Source organism: Diceros bicornis, chromosome 10 (genome assembly GCF_020826845.1).
Source record: "Diceros bicornis minor isolate mBicDic1 chromosome 10, mDicBic1.mat.cur, whole genome shotgun sequence".
Classification (NCBI taxonomy): domain Eukaryota; kingdom Metazoa; phylum Chordata; class Mammalia; order Perissodactyla; family Rhinocerotidae; genus Diceros; species Diceros bicornis.
In genome coordinates this window covers 27,721,986-27,741,977 of record NC_080749.1, presented here as the reverse complement: position 1 = coordinate 27,741,977, position 19,992 = coordinate 27,721,986, and the positions used below count along the sequence as shown (strand labels likewise).

Sequence of the window (19,992 nt, the reverse complement as noted above, 5' to 3'; positions counted from 1 at the left end):
AAAGAAATTTAGTCCCAGACCAAACACAGGCTGGTGGGAAGGCACCAACCAGCAAGGCCACATGCTTCCACTCCCCCACCCAAAACCCCTGCATATACTCCCACTCCCCTACCTAAAACCACAGATGAAAACCTCTACCTTTTTCCTTTCAAGGAAGTGGATCTGAGTTTTAACTCCTATCTCCTCGTCTTGCTGCCTTTTAATAATAAAAACCCCTTTCCTTGCCACAAGCCCAGTGTCCAGTATTCTTTTGGTCCCTCTTGTGTGGCAGGTAAACAAACCTATGTTGGTGTCTGGTAACAATTTGGCAAGCCAGCCAGGAGGCTCTTTACCCGTGGTTCTGTGGCCCCGGGCCAACTGGTATCTCCTAGGAAACAGTCCAGCATCTACCTAGGTGATTTTCCCTAGGGACTGTCCTCAGTACTTTCTGTCTGACCCAGCACAGCTGGCCCTAGGCACAGTTTTCTTGTGACAAGGAAACAGGCTCTAGATTTGTTTGTTTGTTTTGCTTTTCTGATGAGTCGATGGGCTCAATCTGAAGTAGAGTAAGTCACCTCAGCCAGGACTGCCATGAACTCCCTGTATCTTGCAGGTGAAATCCCAGAGGGATATCTCTGTCTGAATCTGTGGATTGACTAATGAGAGACATAGTTGTAGGACTACTCAGAATCTGTTGAGTACATCTGTCTCTTCTGTTTGGGATCCTATCTGTGTCTGAGTGTCTGTATGTCTGCAATTCTGAAATGGAGGAAACTCCATCTGTCCCCAAGGAAAGCCCTCTGGGCCACCTCTTGGATAAATGGGCTGACTTCAGCTACATACCCACGTCCAACAAGAAGATGGTTTTCTTTTGTAACACCACATGGCCAGAATATTCTTTAGACTCCACAGAGAAAATGGCCAAAATGGGGCAATTTCAATTTACCCAAATTGGTGTATTTATATATGCAATTAGAAAAAGCCAGCTGTAAAATTAACCAACCAAATGGGAAGCCTATTTTAATCTTTTGAGGCTTCTAAATGAAATCAGGAATCCTTTACTGCCTCTTTAAAAGAAAATAATTAAATAATTAAACATGCCAGACTGGAGGATGTCAGCAGCCTTGCTAACGAAATGAAACCCCTTACAATGGAGTGCAATCTTTGACTAATATGCAGAAACTTCTAAAAGATAAAAGGATTTCAAAAACAGCTGTAAAAAGGATCCTCACAGCAAAAAAAAAAAAAAGAAAAGAAAAAGAAAAAAGGAATCTTTAGTAAAAATCTTTGGTCATCTAAGCAGGTCCATCTGCCAGGAAGCAATTTGGATCCAACTGTTCTTCTGAGTTTTGTACCTGAGACCTGGCTAAACTTTTAAAGATCTCTGTTTTTGTCTATCTGTATGTAAGTCTCTCTATATATTTGTCTCCCTCCAGATGATATTTCTAAAGAATCTCTATGATTTTTTTTTATTTATTTTATTTTATTTTTTTTGTGTGAGAAAGATCAGCCCTGAGCTAACATCCATGCCAATCCTCCTCCTTTTGCTGAGGAAGACTGGCCCTGAGCTACCATTTATTGCCAATCCTCCTCCTTTTTTTCCCTTTTTCTCCCCAAAGCCCCAGTAGATAGTTGTATGTCATAGTTGCACATCCTTCTAGTTTCTGTATGTGGGACGCTGCCTCAGCATGGCCAGACAAGCAGTGCATTGGTGCGCGCCCAGGATCCAAACCCGGGCTGCCAGTAGGGGAGCGCGCACACTTAACTGCTAAGCCACGGGGCCGGCCCCTAAAGGATCTCTATTTAATGGGCTTGAGGTAAGTGCTTACATAAACTATTTCTAAATATAATAGAAATTAACCCAAATGTTTTTCAAGTTAACAAGATATAAAATGATCCTTGGTAAATAAAAGCTTGTCTAAGTTTGTTGGTTTGATTGAAATAAATACCTTTTCAGAGTTATCAACACTGAATACGGTACAAACATGTTATCTCTGTTACAAAATTTGTCAGCAAAAAATAATAACTTAAACTAATAGCAGATTTTGTTTGATGTCTCATGAGGGTTTTGTAGGCAATCTAAATTTAAGTATTAAAAACAAGTAAACTAAACAGATGTAAAAAGGATAAAAGTTTTGGGGGAGGGGCTGGCCCAGTGGCATAGTGGTCAAGTGTGCGCGCTCTGCTGTGGTGGCCCAGGGTTCAGATCCCAGGCACACACCAACCCACCGCTTGTCAAGCCATGCTGTGGTGGTGTCCCACATAACGTGGAGGAAGAAGGGCACAGATGTTAGCCCAGGGCCAGTCTTCCTCAGCAAAAAGAGGAAGATTGGCAGATGTTAGCTCAGGGCTGATCTTCCTCACACACACACAAAATGTTTTGGGGGAACTTTTTAACAATAATTATGTACTATGGTGTGCATATTAAAACATAAGATAATGGCTAACTACTTTAATGTCATGTGAAGTTTTTTGTGAGTAAGCTAAACATAATTGTTAGAAACAAATGATTTAAATAGATAAAAATAGGTAAGATTTTTTGGATACAATAATTACATTTTATGGTCTGTATACTTGAAAAAGTTTCCAAAATCTTTTTGGTAACTTGAAACTTTAGGGTTTTACTAAATTAAGTTAAATGATAAAAATTTGTTGAGTATCCAGGTCATTTCCACATAAGATAAAATATTAAAAAATTAATTACTAAACATAGATTTGTCTGTCTTTTGCTTCTTGTTTCAGAGAAGCTAAAAAATACTTAGATTTATTGATAAACCTGTTTTGTGTCAGGCTGGCGACTTTTCTGTGAGAAAACACATATTTCTAAAAAGTCTGTATACAAAAAAAGTAAAATGTATGTTTTCAGTAGGGAAGGTATAAAGAATAAAGACATTTTTATGTGTTTTTTTTTAAAGATAAATTTGTCCTAAAGTACTAGAAAAGAAAAAAGGAAAAAATATGGGACAAATTCTGAATGTAAAAAGTAAATGACAGAGATTTGTAAAAGTAAAACCCTGAAGAGTTTTATGCATGGTCAATTTGGATAAAATTAAAGTAAATCTAATTAAGTAAATGAGTTTTAATGTCAAAAGTAAGCTAGTACAGGGGAAATTTGGATCACAAGATGTAAGTTTGATATTTTTCAGCTCATAGACTGTACTCAAAGCCTAGAACCCCTAGGGACCAAGCAAAACTAACAGAGATGAGATTCTAGAATCTCTATTCAATCATCTTTCTTCTATTCCTCACTCTTCCTCCTCTCAACCGCAACCAATATGAACAGCGTGAGGCAATAAAGAGTTACAGGTCTGAGTGTCATACAATGCCAGTAAAACAGACATACTTGCCCTCTAAACTTAAATTCCCCTGCTTATTTATTTGACCTCTTCCTTTCTCAATTGCCAATGATCTCCCCTGATAAGCCATCCTTTATATTCCCAGATAGGGATACTCAGATTTACCTGAACATGTTTTTTAGCTTTGATACCAGTAATGGCTTCCAATTGCTACAACCCATGCTTTTGTACAAAAGTCAATGATTTCAACATTGATCTTGATGGTTCTTTCAATATCTGACCATACTAAATGATTATTTATTCTCTTCATGAAATTTTTCTCTCTCTGTGATTTTTCTCATGGCATTCCCTTTGCCTAAAATGTTCTACTTCCCCTTCTACATATTCAGATCCTAGTGACCCTTCAAGCCCTAACTCAAATGTCACCTTTTTTTTCATGAGATCTGTCATGATGTCTCAGCTAAAAGTAGTCTTTCCTCCTCTGAACACCTATAACACTTATGAGCATACCTTTTATGATAAGCAATACATTCTGCCAGGTACTATATTTGTTTAGATACATATGTGGATGGGAAAGATCCATCTTGCTTGTCTTGCTTACAACTTGATGCTACATGGGTCCCTACCTATAGCTTTCTGATGAAGAAACCTGCTTTTTGAATAGAGATGACCCTGTCTCTATCAACGGCCGGGTCAAAATTGATTAGACCTCTTTTGGACACTTGACCCCCTAAAGACAATGCACTGTTTTGTCAATGGTCTGTGAGAGACTTGCTGTGAAAGCTCTAGCCAAACAGTCATGATGGTGTTTAGCTGAGCATATAATCAAATTCTTTCAAGAATCTGAGCTGTTAGATATAGTTATTCATTCAGTTGAGCAAAAATTTAAAAGAATCGTAGAGAGAAGTAACAAAATGGTAGAGTCTAGAAGGAGTATTGCCATGAACAACTCATTTTTTAGAGCTGTACAGAATCGCTGATTGTTAAAGCATGAAATGATTCCAGCAGCAAGTAAGAATCACTTAGCTACACAATGGCAGGGGATAGAACAGCTATAGCTCCTGAAAAGGTGACATGACAAGCCAGCATGGAGAGTCACTGAATCCTTTCATGCAACAAACTATGTGCAAGGCCTGGGAGGCTGCCTGATTGACTGTTAGAAAATCCCATGAGCTGTTTTTCTGCCTGTCAAGTATGTCTTTACTATAAACCCATTACTTATGGTAGCTTGATTGATTTGCTGGTCTACCCTACTAAACTGTATTAGACCTGGGAGGCTGAATCTTGTTTAAGTTATCTTTGTAGCCACCCCATTCCTGAGCAGTGGCTTTTAGATAGAATGCTCCCCCTAAATGGCAATTGAATACAAATATACAAAATAGCTTGGTGAATTATTTGACATGATTAATGACATGTTACCAGAGGGATACCCTCCTCATTCCAACCACATGGGAAATAATTAAAGGAACATTTTCAGTGAGACTCAGAAACAAGAGAGCTTGCTTTATATTTGGGACTTTCTTTGGAGATTCAGGACTTTGAAAGTTCATTGGGTTGACTCCAAACTCTAAATGGGTTACCTAAATAAATATACAGAATAGTTTGCTACCATCATAGTCCCAGAAAATCCAACTTTATTTAAAAAAAATGTTCATATTACCTCAGCCTCTTTATATTTGTTCCTTATTTAACCCTTGTAACAATCCTGAGGGGTCAGAGTCATTTTCCCCCATTTCAAGACCAAACTCTGGTACTGACAGAGTAGAAACACAAATGGAATAGAAAGATCATTGAGCTCACTATTTGGGACTGCACTTTGCCTCAGGAGCTGAGTCAGCTGTGCTTGTCTTTGACAGAGCGTGTGGGTGGAATGCGCAGAGCGGAATTCCTGGCCTGAGACTTCAACCTTTCACTTTATTTTCCTTTCACCTTGCTTCTTGATTTTTTTAAATGTTTTTTTGCCTCATCCCTTTTCTTCCCCTCATTTCTTTTTTCAGCCTGTACTCAGTCTGCAAAGCACCACAGGCTATGAATCCATCTACTCTTTTTATAATTTTATTTATTTATTTATTTTTTCCCCTCAAAGCCCCAGTAGATAGTTGTATGTCATAGCTGCATCCTTCTAGTTGCTGTATGTGGGACACGGCCTCAGCATGGCTGGAGAAGCGCTGCGTCGGTGCGCGCCCAGGATCTGAACCCAGGCCGCTAGCAGCGGAGCGCATGCACTTAACCGCTAAGCCATGGGGCCAGCCCATCTACTACTTTCAGTCAATTGGTCCAATCCAGTCCTGGCCAGGCAAAGGTTAAAGTGGCTGGTTCCACTTCTGGGCCTGTCACAGCCCAGGTGTTACAATCTCTCAATCTCTCCCGCACTGATAGTGAGATACAGCCTGGTGAAATAGTCTTTTGAGAACAGCACACCTGGTTTCACACTGTCAACATGCATAGCCTTCAATGGAGTAAATACAATCCTCAGTGCCCATGGCAACACTATGCCCTCACTCCAGGGAAGCGATTTATTAACTCATAATAATTGCTGCTTAATTCTGCACTCACCCCACCAGCTAAGACAATCAGTGCTTCGAAAGCCATAATTTTATGCCTTGTTTAGGTTTACCATTTGCAAGTAAGTTGACATGCTCTTATTTTGAAATAAAGAAATTCAATCCAAGTTAGAAAACTCCAAATTTTATATGTCACATATTTACTGTTAATTTTATTAAGAAGGTGGGCATATAGAAAGAGAAGGACAAACACCACATGATTTCACTCATAAGTAGAAGACAAACTAACACACAGACAGAGAGAACTGTTTGGTGGTTACCAGGGGCAAGGGGGTTGGGGGTGGGCACAAAGGGTGAAGGGATGCATTTATATGGTGATTGACAAACAATAATGTACAACAAAAATTTCACAATAAAGAAAAAGAAAGTTGGGCATATACACATATAGTTTTAGGCAAGTCACCTAACATTTCTATGCCACAATGTTATATAAAACTAAATTAAATTCTACTTTTTTCAGAGGATCATGGTTAGGATCAAACAAAACTAAGTAAATTACTTTATAAAGAGATAAAAGATATTCTCATAATATCTTTTAATAATAGTACTTCGTGATGGAAATTGCCATTTTACCCTCAATTTAGCTTTTGAAAGTTCGTAAATTGTGTTTTCACAGTTTTATTTAGACAGCTTAAACTTTAAAGCTAAAACCTTTATAATCATAAAAACTGATTGGTTTTATAGAATCAAAGAATTCAGGATGTCCTAGTCACCCATGGGTCTAAAGTTAAATAAATGATTATGGGTACTTAATAGTTGGTGAATCTTTACGCAATTTCAGGTTTCCTGTCTGAAATGAGCAAATTATACACATGAGTTCAAAGTTTAGAACCTAATAAGTAAATTATAAAGAAAATCTGCAGCTTTTCATTGAGAAAGAAATGTTATTCAATCTATGAGCATAGGAACATTTTTTTAAATGTTTCACTGTTTGAGAAATGAGTGACATCACTGTCACAGCTGCATATTTCATATCTAGGATTATATGAATTACATGCTGAGCTTCACATTAATAAGATCAACGCATTTGCTCCAATGTTACTACATAAACAACACCCCACCTGCCTCAAAACAAAGCAGACAAGAAAAAAAAAAACACTTTTACCTATATAAAAAAAGTTTATTGGGGGTCAGCCCCGTGGCATAGTGGTTAATTTTTCGCACTACCCTTCAGAGGCCTGGGGTTGGCAGGTTCAGATCCCAGGTGCGCACCTACGCACTGCTTATAAAGCCGTGCTGTGGTGGCGCCCCACATACAAAGTAGAGGAAGATGGGCACGGATGCTAGCCCAGGGCTAATCTTCCTCAGCAAAAAGAGGAAGATTGGCAATAGCTGTTAGCTCAGGGCTAATCTTCCTCACAAAAAAAAGTTTATCAACTTTCCATTCTTAGGCAAATATTTCATAAATGAAAGAGGAAGAAATCTTGCTCAAGAAATAGACATTTTCACTTCTCTAAATAAATATCTAATATGACTAAGCACCGTATGACAACTAGAGTTACCAGAAAACATAGGACTTAAAGCTTATTTAAGGATCTGAATTTTGATCTAATCTTACCATTTAAACTCAAGTAACTACAGGATTAACTTTAATGAGTTAAATGTAACCATCTTTTAGCAGATGAATTGCAGTGTGCTTTTGACATCAATTCTATTTCATTACATTGGTAAAGATCTCTTCATTTAACCCCACATATTAAAGGTGGGGGCTATTAGGGGGTTGTGCCATTTTTATGAAGATAATTTGGAGAAAAGAAAAAGAAGAAACCCGCAGAAGAAACTTCTAAAGCACTGTGACAAGGATACTAGCAGAGAATTTCCCTTTGGAAAAATCACTGAATGTATATTTGTGTGCAGAGTGTGTATCAGTGTCTCAGTGCTTACCTGCTAGGATCGTGCTGATGTCCACAGCTCTCAGTCCTGTTAAAAAAAAAAAAAAACCTCTCAAGAGTTCCTTCCGTATTTATAGGCCAGATCTCAGGGTGAGAAATTCAAGGCACTTGTGTTCAGCCTCCACCCTGAGGGGAATTTGTGAAATAACCTTAGTTCCTCCCACCCTAACTGATCTGATTGTAAATCGCCAGTCACTGACAAACATCTAAGCAAAATGTAGCTTTTGCTTTCTATTTCCAACACTAGGGGCTCTGCTTCAGGCACTTTCCTCTAAACAGCCCTGCCCTTTAGACTCCAGTAAACACTTCTTTGCCCTCTCACTACTTAGATCTTTGCGCCTGTGAGCTGTAGGCTATAATAATCCTATAGAGTAAGTAGAATATCCTTATTTGTGTGTGAGCTGAACCAACCAGTTTGTCTAGGAGCTAAATTCCAAAATTTTCATTCTTTCCTAGCTTTTGGGCTCTGGAATACACTAAGGACTGGAGAAAAATTCTTCCCCAACTCTAGAGATAAGGGAAACTTGGATTTTGAGGCAGTACCCTGTTGTCAAACGCATTGTGTTTCCACTCTGAAGGCAGAGTTTGACATTTAACGGATCAACATTTTTGTCAAAAATTTAAAATAGGCTCTCGATTCTAGAATACAACTTATTGCCCAATAGCTGAGTTTTTAAAAGCCCTAGATCAAATATTTAGATAGAAGACAATCAAGGAAGAAAGAGTTACAGTTTGAAGGTAAAGTGGAAACCAGCCTGAGGAAACTTCACGAATGTAAATTATTCCTTTAAGCCTGTGGGCTGTCTATTGTTTGACCTCCATTGTCTCTTTCTGCTTATTCCAGAGCTAGGGTCTTTGGGGGAATATCATTTTAGGTATAAAAACCAAGAGCAAAAAGTTTTAGATAAAAGACCAAATATGGAGACTGAGTCAGAATAGGTGAATCACTTTGTTCACCTACGCCATGGTGAGACCCCACAACACAGCAGGTAAACATTATGTGATTCAATCATCTCTACCGTGTGTTTACTGGTATATAGCCCTGGACCATTCACTAACCTATACTGAGGCTCAATATTCCATCTGTCAAATGGACACACAAGTACCTTCCTCACAAGATTACTGAGATATAGAACAATGCATGTAGAAAGCCAGTGTATCAAGATACATGAGTCAATAAGTGACACATTTTTTTAATTAACCAGACCAAGAGTACTGCCCTCTAGTCTCCAAAAGAGGGGGATAAAACACGTGAAATTACATTAATACAAGTAACTGAACAGCGAAAAGAAAATATATTTCATCTCATTATCCTATCCTTACAATAATCCCATAGAGTAAGTAGGGTATCCTCATTTTATGAAGTTAGAAGAATGAAACTTTGAATCTAGTCAGAGTGTCTCAAAATTTGTACTTTTTTTTTTCTTTTCTATTTTGCTTACTCCTCTTGCTGTAAGAATTTTAGACCATTTGCCCGGTTCTAATATTCAAGAAGGGAGCCTGAGAGTGGGGTCTGTGTTATTTTTGGTATGAGACTCACACTCCTTTAACTACTGACTATGGATATAGAGATAGAGATAGAGATCAACATATTAAGGTCTTGCTTTCACATTGTTTCTTCTAAAATCTTTTGAATAATAGTTTAAAAACCATTCCATCAAAATATTACCTTAGAAACTATTGTTTAACATAGCCACTTTTAAAGAAATTGCTTGGAGGTCTAAACTACACTCCTATTTCTTATATTTTGTAAATCTGTCTCTCTTTTTTAATTTGTTACCTCCATTAATTAAAAAAAAAAGTATTAAGCATATTCTTTGCACCAGGCACAAAGCTAAATGCCAGGGATATAACGGTGAGCAAAATCTTTATAATATTAACATAAGTCCCTAAAATTATAAAGGAATTGTGAGATAGCAAGTCATGGCGGGAATGAGGAAAGCAAGATCCACTGCAGGGCCAGCTGTGGAGGGAAAAGAAAGAAAAGAGTGAGCTTCCATTCCTTTGTTTTTTGGAAACAGGAAGAAGAAACGTTGCCAGGATAAATCCTTGTACCAATTCAGAGTTGTCTATTAACTTCCATGTATGTCATCTCAGCTACAACACGGTGTCTCTGAAAGGCACTGACTTTGATTTTTTCTTCCTCAGAGCCTTGCCTATGAATGAAGCTAAATAATATCTGCTGCATTAGTTAATTTTTTTCAAAAAATTATTCAATTACTTCCATCAAAATTGATGATTGGGGATATAAGGGAAGTCCTTTTCTCCCAAATGATAATTCTTAAACAGTGAATTTGATCTTTATTCTTCAGGGCTTATTCACTACGGCTAGGCCAGTGCCTGGCCTATAGTAGACTTCAATGGGTGCTTGCCATATTATCAACCAAATTAAATTCAGTGTAGCAAACTGGTTTTGTAAGAATCTAAGGCTACAGATCCAACTACGACCATCTAAAGCTGAATATTTGATAAGTAAAGATGGGTGATAAGATCAAAGACAAAGATGCCACTTTGGGGCCAATTCAGGTCCTGCTATTAAAAGTGTTCTGTAGAAGTGAAAGAGAATCTCAACCTTGGGGGCCAGTCGGGAAAGGACTAAAAGCTACTTTCTCCAACTTGGGTGTTGAAGGGTAGCAGAATATGCCACCCCAAGATATGATTGCAGAAGTTCAGAACACGTCGCCACGAAATATGCTGCTGTGGCATATTGATCATTTTGAGCTGTCAGTACTTGAAAAACAGCAAATGCAGGGAGAGGCTTTCTCTGAATTCCCCTTATCTGCCTAAAGACAGATCCTCCAAAAGAAACTCAATTGTCCTAAATCTCCTCCCTGGGAGTTTCATCAACCAAGGAAGACTGACTCTTCCCTGGCTAGAAGTCATCACCACACCTAGACAAACTTGGTCATCAACAATCATATCTCTCACCTATTCTTCTAAAGACTTATTCACTTTCCTAAAAATCATTTACTCTCCCTGGCCTACATCCGCCCTTCCCTTTCCCTATTAAGATGGTATTTAAGCCTGAATTCTAAGTCACCTCTGGGAGTTACTCATTTTTCCTGGGTTTCTCCCATATATGCATGACATACATGTTAATAAACTTCTGTTTGTTTTTCTCTTGTTAATCTGTCCTTTGTTACCAGGGTCCTAGCTAAGAACTCAGAAGAGTAGAGGGACAATTATTTTTCCTCCCCTACAGTATATAAGAAATTTCACATTAATCTTATTTATTTATTTATTTTTTTGGTGAGGAAGATTGGCCCTGAGCTAACATCTGTTGCCAATCCTCCTCTTTTTTTTTGTGAGGAAGATCATCCCTGAGCTGCTATCCAATGCTAAGCCTCCTCATTTTTTGCTGAAGAAGGTTGGCCCTGGCCTAACATCCATGCCCATCTTCCTCTACTTTATATTGGACGCCACCACAGCATGGCTTGACAAGCAGTGCATCAGTCCATGCCCGGGATCCGAACTGCAAACCCCAGGATGCCAAAGCAGAGTGCGAAAACTTAACCACTACGCCATCTGGCTGGCCCCCAATCCTCCTCTTTTTGCTTGAGAAAGATTATCGCTGAGCTGACATCTGTGCCAGTCTTCCTCTATTTTGCATGTGGGACGCTGCCACAGCATGGCCTGATGAGGGGCGTGTAGGTCGTGCCTGGGATCTGAACCTGCGAACCCCGGGCTGTGGAAACAGAGCACTGGAACTCAACCACTACACCACCAGGCAACCCCTTAATCTATTTTTTTGAATTAAGTGAAAACTTTTTAAGAGCTTACTTGTCACCTATGTAGAGGGAAATTTAATCTGAGTCACTATTGGGACTCGCCTTTCTTCTTCCAGGAGGGTGATGCAAATTTCCCAGATGTTTTATGCACAACAAAATACTCTGGGGCTTGGCCTGTTAGCTTCCTTCTCTCTCTTCCCTTCTGCCTCTCCTTTCCCCACCCTACCATCCCGCACACCCAACCACTCTTTCTCCTTCCTCTTGGGGTTGACCAATATAACGTAACATAAGCTTTCTCAACAGCTGGGGCAGGAGGTTCTGGTCAAGAATTTTCTATTCTGAAGCCAAGGGATGCAGAATCTTCTCTATGTGAGTAGGAAAAAATCTAAAGAACAGATCACCTCCCTGCACCAAATTCTCTCTTTCTGCCCGTTCTCCTCGCCTTTCCTTTTCTCCCTCCCCCCATTCCGTCCCTCTACTCCTCTTGCCTGCCTTTTCTTCCCCCGCCTCCTTCCCTCTTCTCCCCTTCTTCTTCTCTCTTCTCTCCCTATTCCCCTCCCTTTGCCTTCCCTCCCTCTCTTCCTCCCTCCCTCTTCTCCTTTCTTCTTTCTCCTTCCTTCCCCGTCCTGTCCTCTCCTCTTCCCTCCCCAATTCTGCCTTCTCCTCTACTCTGCACCTCTCCTCTCTTCTCCCTCTCCCTCACTTCTGTAATAGAGAAAGCAAAGCAAATTAATATACCAATGAATCACTAGGCTTATTTAGATAATCTGTTCTTTCCTTCCTGTGAGGTATATATTCTGGTTATTAGAAAAATTTCCCAGTAAAGAGCAGGGACTTTCCTATCCTCTATATGCAATATTTTCACTTTTTCTGAGATAAATAAAGTGCTCATTAAAAGTAAATGACATTTTGCCACTTGGTGATGAAAATTCATTTAGAAACTAAGATTTCTATAACTTATTCACTTTATCTTAGACCAGAATTTCTCCCTTGCTGTTAAATTCACAGAGGCATTTAAAGCCATCTATATGTTGTACTCTAGCAGGGGAAGTTTTGTATTTCTTTGTTACAAATGTTTGCGTCTCAACTTGCCCAAATGTCTGATTGTTTACAAGAAGAACTGGAATTAACAAAATAATCTACATTTTCCCCTGTATTCAAGTAGCAAGTGATTAAAAGAATCAGAGCTGAGCTACAAAGAATTTTCAAAATAATTTTAAATAAGCAAATGCTTTTAACATCGCAGTGAGTCATCGTATCTGAATACAGGGAATTTTGATTAATTAGTAAATGACTTTTAAGGATTGTAAAACTCTCACTGTAGAGCAAGGGTTTTTCTTCAAATAAACCATTTTTCAGTAGCAGTTGTTTCTCTTACTGTTTGTTTTTTAATAACACACTTTTTCTCAAAGTAATGTTGTTACTGCTATCCTCATCCTCTTGATAACTAGAGGTTCCTTGAGGTTCCTGTTTCCTGTAAAATGCAAAACACACAGAGTAACTTGAGTCATAATTGACATCATTGACTCATGACATTATTGATATTGTGATAACTCTTTGCAAAATGGTAACAGTCAATGCAAAATTTCCGTTGGAAGGCAAAGCTTTTACACACTAGGATATTTTCACAGTACAAAGTACAATACAAATTCTCTCCTTTTATGATAATGACTCACATCTCATCAAAATATATATTTTTTAAAATATTAAAAATGACTATCAAGAAAGGCAGAAAAGGGTGGATGTTTGGAGGTGTCTCTTCAAGATCCTCCTCTGGCATTTGACATTTCTTCTGTGATTGTCTGGCAAATACTGTCTGTCTAATAAATGCTGTAAAATTTCACATTGAACATGTGTCTAGTATCTGGACACCAATTTTGCCTGTTCATATTCGTTTGTGACTTCCCGCAGCTTATAAGACACATCGACCAAAATATAACAAATTCTTAAATTTTCTTAATCCCACACTGCAGACAGGGGGAAAGATTTTACCGGACTAGAATCCAAAGAATGTTACAGTAAGGCCTCAGGAGCCAAAGAGAAATGCTTCTAAGGGGGTCTTCTTTAGATAAAGAAAGTGCATTGTATTAGAGAAGAGTAAGAGATAGTAAGAAGTGGAAAAGGACATGCACAAACTTGGAATTTTAATTTATATTTATATATGAGAATAGTACCCTGCTCTATCGAAATTTTTAACATTAGGAGGAAAGTGATGATATTTTAGCAAAACACACATTTTCAAAATTGACAAAGTTAGACGAACACTTGAAAAGAATAATTCCTTTAGAAGAGATTGGAAATATGTTTAAAGAGTTAGCATATAGGGGCAACATCAAGCTTGAACAATTTTGCACAGCTAATGTTGAGTTATAACTCAACTTGAAGAATAGGAGATTCCCATGTTACTCAAACTATTCCAGGCCACAAAACAGATGAGGTGTCTTGTTTATTTTCTGAGTTATCTTAATCTCAAGTCCAAAACTTGATAAGTGTAGGAATCTAAGCTACAAAAGACTGTTTCCATTTAAAAAAAAAGTTGATAAGGAATCATTTGCTTATCTATTTTCATTAGACTCATTTATTTTATTCAGGATATATTAATTCTGTTGAAAGTAAATTATAGCTATTTCCACTGCATTGTTTTAGCATATTTTGTTCTGTTTTACATGCCTTAGAACTGTTTTTTCCTTTTTCAACATATTTATCTATTTTTTTATCTTTTCTTTTCTTACAAAAGTGAGTGGAAAGTACAGAGTTCCCATATACTCTCTCCCTCTCAACTTGTTTTTAAATATTAATTTTTCCAATAAAATTTCTTCCCTTTACTTTTCACGTTTGTCCAATCTGTTCATGTTTTCCTAATATTATTTATTATTCCAATATTGATTCTTTTATAATTTTAACTCTTTTTGACTTCTTTTATTTCTTTCTCCAGTTTATTTCATAACTCACCTTTACGCTCTCAGTTTTTATTTTATTGATTTTAGTCTTCAAAATTTTAAATTGTTTTCTTTATACAGTTTAACCTTCATTATTTCTTGTATTTATACTATTTATTATTTTATTATTTATTATTATTATTATTAATTATTTGACTCAACCTCTTAACTTTTTTTTTTTTTTCTGTGAGGAAGATCAGCATTGAGCTAACATCCATGCTAATCCTCCTCTTTTTTTTGCTGAGGAAGACCGGCTCTGAGCTAATATCCATTGCCAATCCTCCTCCTTTTTTTTTCCCCAAAGCCCCAGTAGGTAGTTGTATGTCATAGTTGCACATACTTCTAGTTGCTGTATGTGGGACGTGGCCTCAGCATGGCTGGAGAAGCAGTGCGTCAGTGCGCGCCCGGGATCCGAACCCGGCTGCCAGTAGCGGAGCGTGCACACTTAACCGCTAAGCCACGGGGCCGGCCTAACCTCTTAGCTTCTTGCATTCTGTTTCATATTATCTCATTGGTTTTATTTCATAATTCTTTAATCCTTTCCCAGTTATTTTAAATATTCATTATTAATAACTTGTAATTGCTTTTAATTTTATAAATTGTCTTTTTATGGTATATAGAAAACAATTTAATCTGAGTAGCCTAAACAAGAAGACTCTGTACCACTAAAAGGTGGCCTTGCAGTTTATCAAACTCCCCACAAACTGTAGTTCTCAATCGCCTCTTTGGCACAACATACTGAAGAAAGCAGATCCACAAACTGTCAGTAGCTGTGAACTGGGATGCAATGTAGTGCTTTTCATAACTTCTAGCTGGACACTGAAAATTAAAGTCTTTGTTACTTATTTCACAGGGTTACTTTCTTGTTTTTATTTCCATGTTTTTCCTGTTTGGGTTACTAATCATTCTTATTTAATTGGATGTTTTAATATGGTTTGCAGTCTACTAATAACTAATTCTTTCATTTCTGTGCTCATATATTTAGATGCATATGTATCTGCTATTATTTGAAAGCAAAATATTGATTTTTTTCACTCACAAGCCTCACTGTTTCCCCCATCAAGATTCTGCTTCCTGTCTACTATCTTCCCCCATGGGGAAAAAATGAGACATATAGAAGACTTTTGCTCTTCTCTCTCCTCTCTACTCCCTGATGAGAACTTTGGAAAGCTTTTACTTCCCTCTTCTTCCCAAAGCACCCAAATTCTAGGTTTGCTGAGATAGTTCAGTACTCATTAGAATTTCCATTAGTGTCTCTCTTCTGTTTCAAGAGACTCTATTTAGTATGTATATTATACTTTCCAAGTCCATCATTCTCCAACAAGATATGTACAACCAGATAGAGATGCTAATATTGCCTAGTCTTAGCTAGATATAGGATGTTGGAGCAACTCTTTTCTCTCATTAATCTATGGAATCTCTTCTACTTTCTTCTAGGTTCATGTTACAAATGAGAAATCAGACAATAACTTGTTCCTTTTGTCTACAGTATATAATTTTTTAAGTCTATCTTTACAGTTCAGGAATTTTCCTAGGGTATGACTACATACATGTCTTTTCATTACTAATCCAACTTGGAAATAAGTAAGTACTTTCAATCTAATGACTTGGTCTTCTTTTCAGGAAAATTATCTCTATAATTTTATCATGGTTTCCATCACTCTCTTTTTCATTGCTATTCTTCTCCTCTGAAACTCCTATTTAGGTCTCCTAATCTATCTTATCTTTTCTATCATGATTGTCTTGTCTCTCTCTACAAATCTGCTGAACATAAATCATATCCTTGTAAGCACAAATCACACATACAGGCGCATATGCACACACACAATACATATAAATACAGACTTGCTAGTGGGCTATTCTGATCCTCTATGTAGCTAATTAATTAGATTAATTAGGTCTACTTGATTTGTTCATTTATAATGATATACAAAATATGGTAAATTTTAAAACTTTGAAGATTTATCAATTTATTATTTTTTATTGATTTCATATTTAAAATTTTTAATTTTAATAATTTCACTCCTATATAAAAGTTGCAAGACTATTACAAAGAATTTTGTATATCCTTCATCAAGATTCACCAATTTTAACATTTTGACACATTTGCTCTTTTTCTCTCTCAGCCTCTCTCATAAACACACCCACAACCCACCCAAATACAAATATGTGTGACTTTTCTTGAACAATTTAAGACTCAGTTGAGATATATCCCTTTATCCCTAAAACTTTATTGTGATTTTCTAACAATAATATTTACTTATATAACTGCAGTATAATTTTCAATATCAGGAAATTTGACATTGATATGATACTGTTATCTAATAAACAGACTTTATTCAGATTTTTCCAATTGACATAATAATGACCTTTATTATTGTTAATTTTTTTTAGTGTAGCATCAAATCCAAGATTATGCAGTGAATTTAATTGTCATGTGTCCTTTTATCTGGAATAGTTCCTCAATCTGTCTTTGTGTCTTTTTTTCTTTTTCATGGTAAAAAACATGTAATGTAAAATTTACCATCAACCATTTTTAAGTGTACAGTTCAATAATGTTAAGTATATTCACGTTGTTGTCCAACCAATTACCAGAACTTTTTCATCTTGCAAATTTCAAACTCTATACTAATTGAACAATTGCCCCCTTCCCCTCCCCCAACACCTGAAAACCACCATTCTACTTTCTGTTTCTGTGACTTTGACTCCTATAGATATCTTATATAAGTGTAATCAAAGAGAACATTTCTTTTTTGACTGGCTTATTTCACTCAGCATAATGTCTTCAAGGTTCATTCATGTTATAGCATGTGACAAGACTTCCATCTTTTTTATGGCCAAATAATATTCTACTGTGTGTATTTACTGCATTTTGTTTATCCATTCACCTTTTGATGAACATTGGGTTGCTTCCATCTCTTAGCTATTATGAATAGTGTTAATATGAACATGAGTGTGCAAATATCTCTTCCACACCCTGCTTTCAATTCTTTTGGATATAAACCTAGAAATGGGATTGCTAGATCATATAGTAGTTCTAGTTTTAATTTTTTAAGGAACACCCATGCTGTTTTCCATGGCAGTTGCATCATTTTACATTGTCATGAACAGTTCACAGGTTCCAGTTTTTCCACATCCTTGCCAACACTTGTTATTTTCTCTTTTATTGACAGTAGCCATCTTAATGGGGGTGAGATGATATCTTATTTTCGTTTTGATTTGCATTTCTCTGATAATGATGTTGAGTATCTTTTCATATGGGATGTTGATTGTCTTTGTCATTTATAATACTAATGTTTTCGAAGTGGACAGGACAGTAATGCTGTAGAATATTTCTAAACTTGAATTTATCTGATGTTTCCACATGAGTTGATTTAGGTTATGAATTTTTTGCAAGAAGTTTCATTAGTGATGCTTTGACTTTCTCCTTGTATCACGTTAGGAAGCACAGAAGATGAGTTTGTCCCATTATTGGGGATGATAATTTTGATGCTCTAATTGTCCTGTGTTAAATCAGTGGGAGTTCCTTCAAGCTAGCTTCTATGTTCCTTTGACATATCATCATCATTTTGTTTTTGAGCACTTGCTTACTTTCTAACACAAGACGTTTCAGACTAATCTTGGGCTTTTCTAGCATCAGCTCTGAAATCAGCCATTTCTCCAAGGAGCTTTGGTTCTTTCTGGGGGGACTATGTAGGAACCAAATCTGGGCTCTAGATATACTTATTGCTACCAGTTCTCAATGCCTCTAGGCACGTAAGACTGTAAAAGTAGCTTAGATTAGTGCTAGCTTTTCCCCATTCAGTGTGGTTTTATTATACATGTAAAATACATTTAGGTTTATTTGTTTTGGTTTGCATTAAATTTTAAGATTTGCCCCCTTCTTGTTGATTTAATTTTAGTTTTCCTAATATTTAAAATAATATCTTGGTCCCACAAGTTGAAACTACAATATGTTTTATCCACAGTAATTTCATACCCTCCAAGATAAATTTGACTTTGTAAAAATAATTTTTGAATTCTCTTTACATTGCAACAAACAAAACTCCCCCACAATAACTGAAGACAAAAGACAAACTGGGAAAAAATAGTTGGGATGTATATTATACATATGAGTTAATACATATGCGTTAATATCTTTAATATATAAATGATTATTAATATTCATGTTTATATTACTCAATAAAATATTCCCTTTTTATCATGTAATATTTTTTACCATTAATTTGATTTTTTATATTAATGTAGGTAAATCTGCTTTTTTTTTTTTGGTGAGGAAGATCAGCCCAGTGCTAACATTGCCAATCCTCTTCTTTTTTGCTGAGGAAGACTGGCCCTGGGCTAACATCTGTACCCATCTTCCTCCACTTTATATGGGACGCCACCACAGCATGGCTTGCCAAGTGGTGCGTCTGTGCGTGCCCGGGATCCAAACCGGCTAACCCCTGGCCGCTTGTGTCACCAGGCCGGCCCCTAAACCTGCTTTTTTGTTGACATTTTTATCTCCTCATTTCAACCTTCTGGTGTCATTTTATTTTGTTCTTCTTGTAAAAGACAAATGGCTAAATAAATATCTACATATCACTCTATATTTATCTATCTATCTACATCACAGGGCAAAGTATATCTTCTTTTTAAGAGGACACTAACCATCTCACATTTAGTCAAATGCTGAAGTATTTGGACGAGAAAGTTAGGAGTCTGCATTTCTTTTGGTGGCTGTGTGTGGAAGTGCTGATGGCAAAGTCTCGCGTGGCCTGGGTGGCCTATCACAGAGATGCAGAGGTCATAAAAGCTCTGATGCATACGGTGGCCAGGGTGATTGGTGAGTGCCACCCTCTGGATCCTGAAAGGACATCCTGAAAGCATGTGCAGCAGCTCTGCTGAGTAGGCTGTATCTGGGGCCCTAAGGCACAGTTTCCTATTGTAGCTGCTTTTTGGTATTGGAGCAGGGTTGATCTGCATCAAAGATTCTCCACTGCTTTTGTAGGTAGCCATTCCCATCAGCACATTACTTGCTGAAGGAAAGGACATGTTTGGCTCCTGTGTTTGCCACCATGTGAACCCAGAGCCCAACAACCTTGCGTTTAATATCTCTCTCTCCATATATATATGTGTGTGTGTATGTATAAGAATATGTATATAAATATGTATATATTTATGCATATAAATACACACACACAAACTTTCAAACACAAGAGAATGATTACGCCTTATTCCTTGGATATGGAGTGATCTCCCATTTTATTTTTTTTATTTTTATTTATTTATTTATTTTTAAAGATTTTATTTATTTATTTTTTCCCCCCAAAGCCCCAGTAGATAGTTGTATGTCATAGCTGCACATCCTTCTAGTTGCTGTATGTGGGACTCGGCCTCAGGATGGGCGGAGAAGTGGTGCCTCGGTGCACGCCCGGGATCCGAACCCGGGCCACCAGCATCGGAGCGCGTGCACTTAACCACCAAGCCACGGGGCCGGCCCTCCCATTTTATTTTTAATGGCAGATTCCCTAAGTGTTTCAACTGGACCCTGCTATTCCCTTCTAGGTGAGGCAGGAAAACTGTATTTAGTGACAGAAAAATGATTTCACATC

The 19,992-nt window shown here is 37.3% G+C and overlaps 1 protein-coding gene across 1 annotated transcript in view; it reads right to left on the bottom strand.

Annotated features, from left to right (window-relative positions):
* KYNU (kynureninase) overlaps positions 1–7,771 on the bottom strand; it is a 113,540-nt gene extending 105,769 nt beyond the window's left edge. Inside the window, exon 1 of the mRNA XM_058548614.1 lies at positions 7,724–7,771. The gene's annotated coding sequence lies outside the window, so the exon portion shown is untranslated. The remainder of the gene's footprint in view (positions 1–7,723) is intronic.
* Between the last annotated feature and the right edge of the window lie 12,221 nt (positions 7,772–19,992).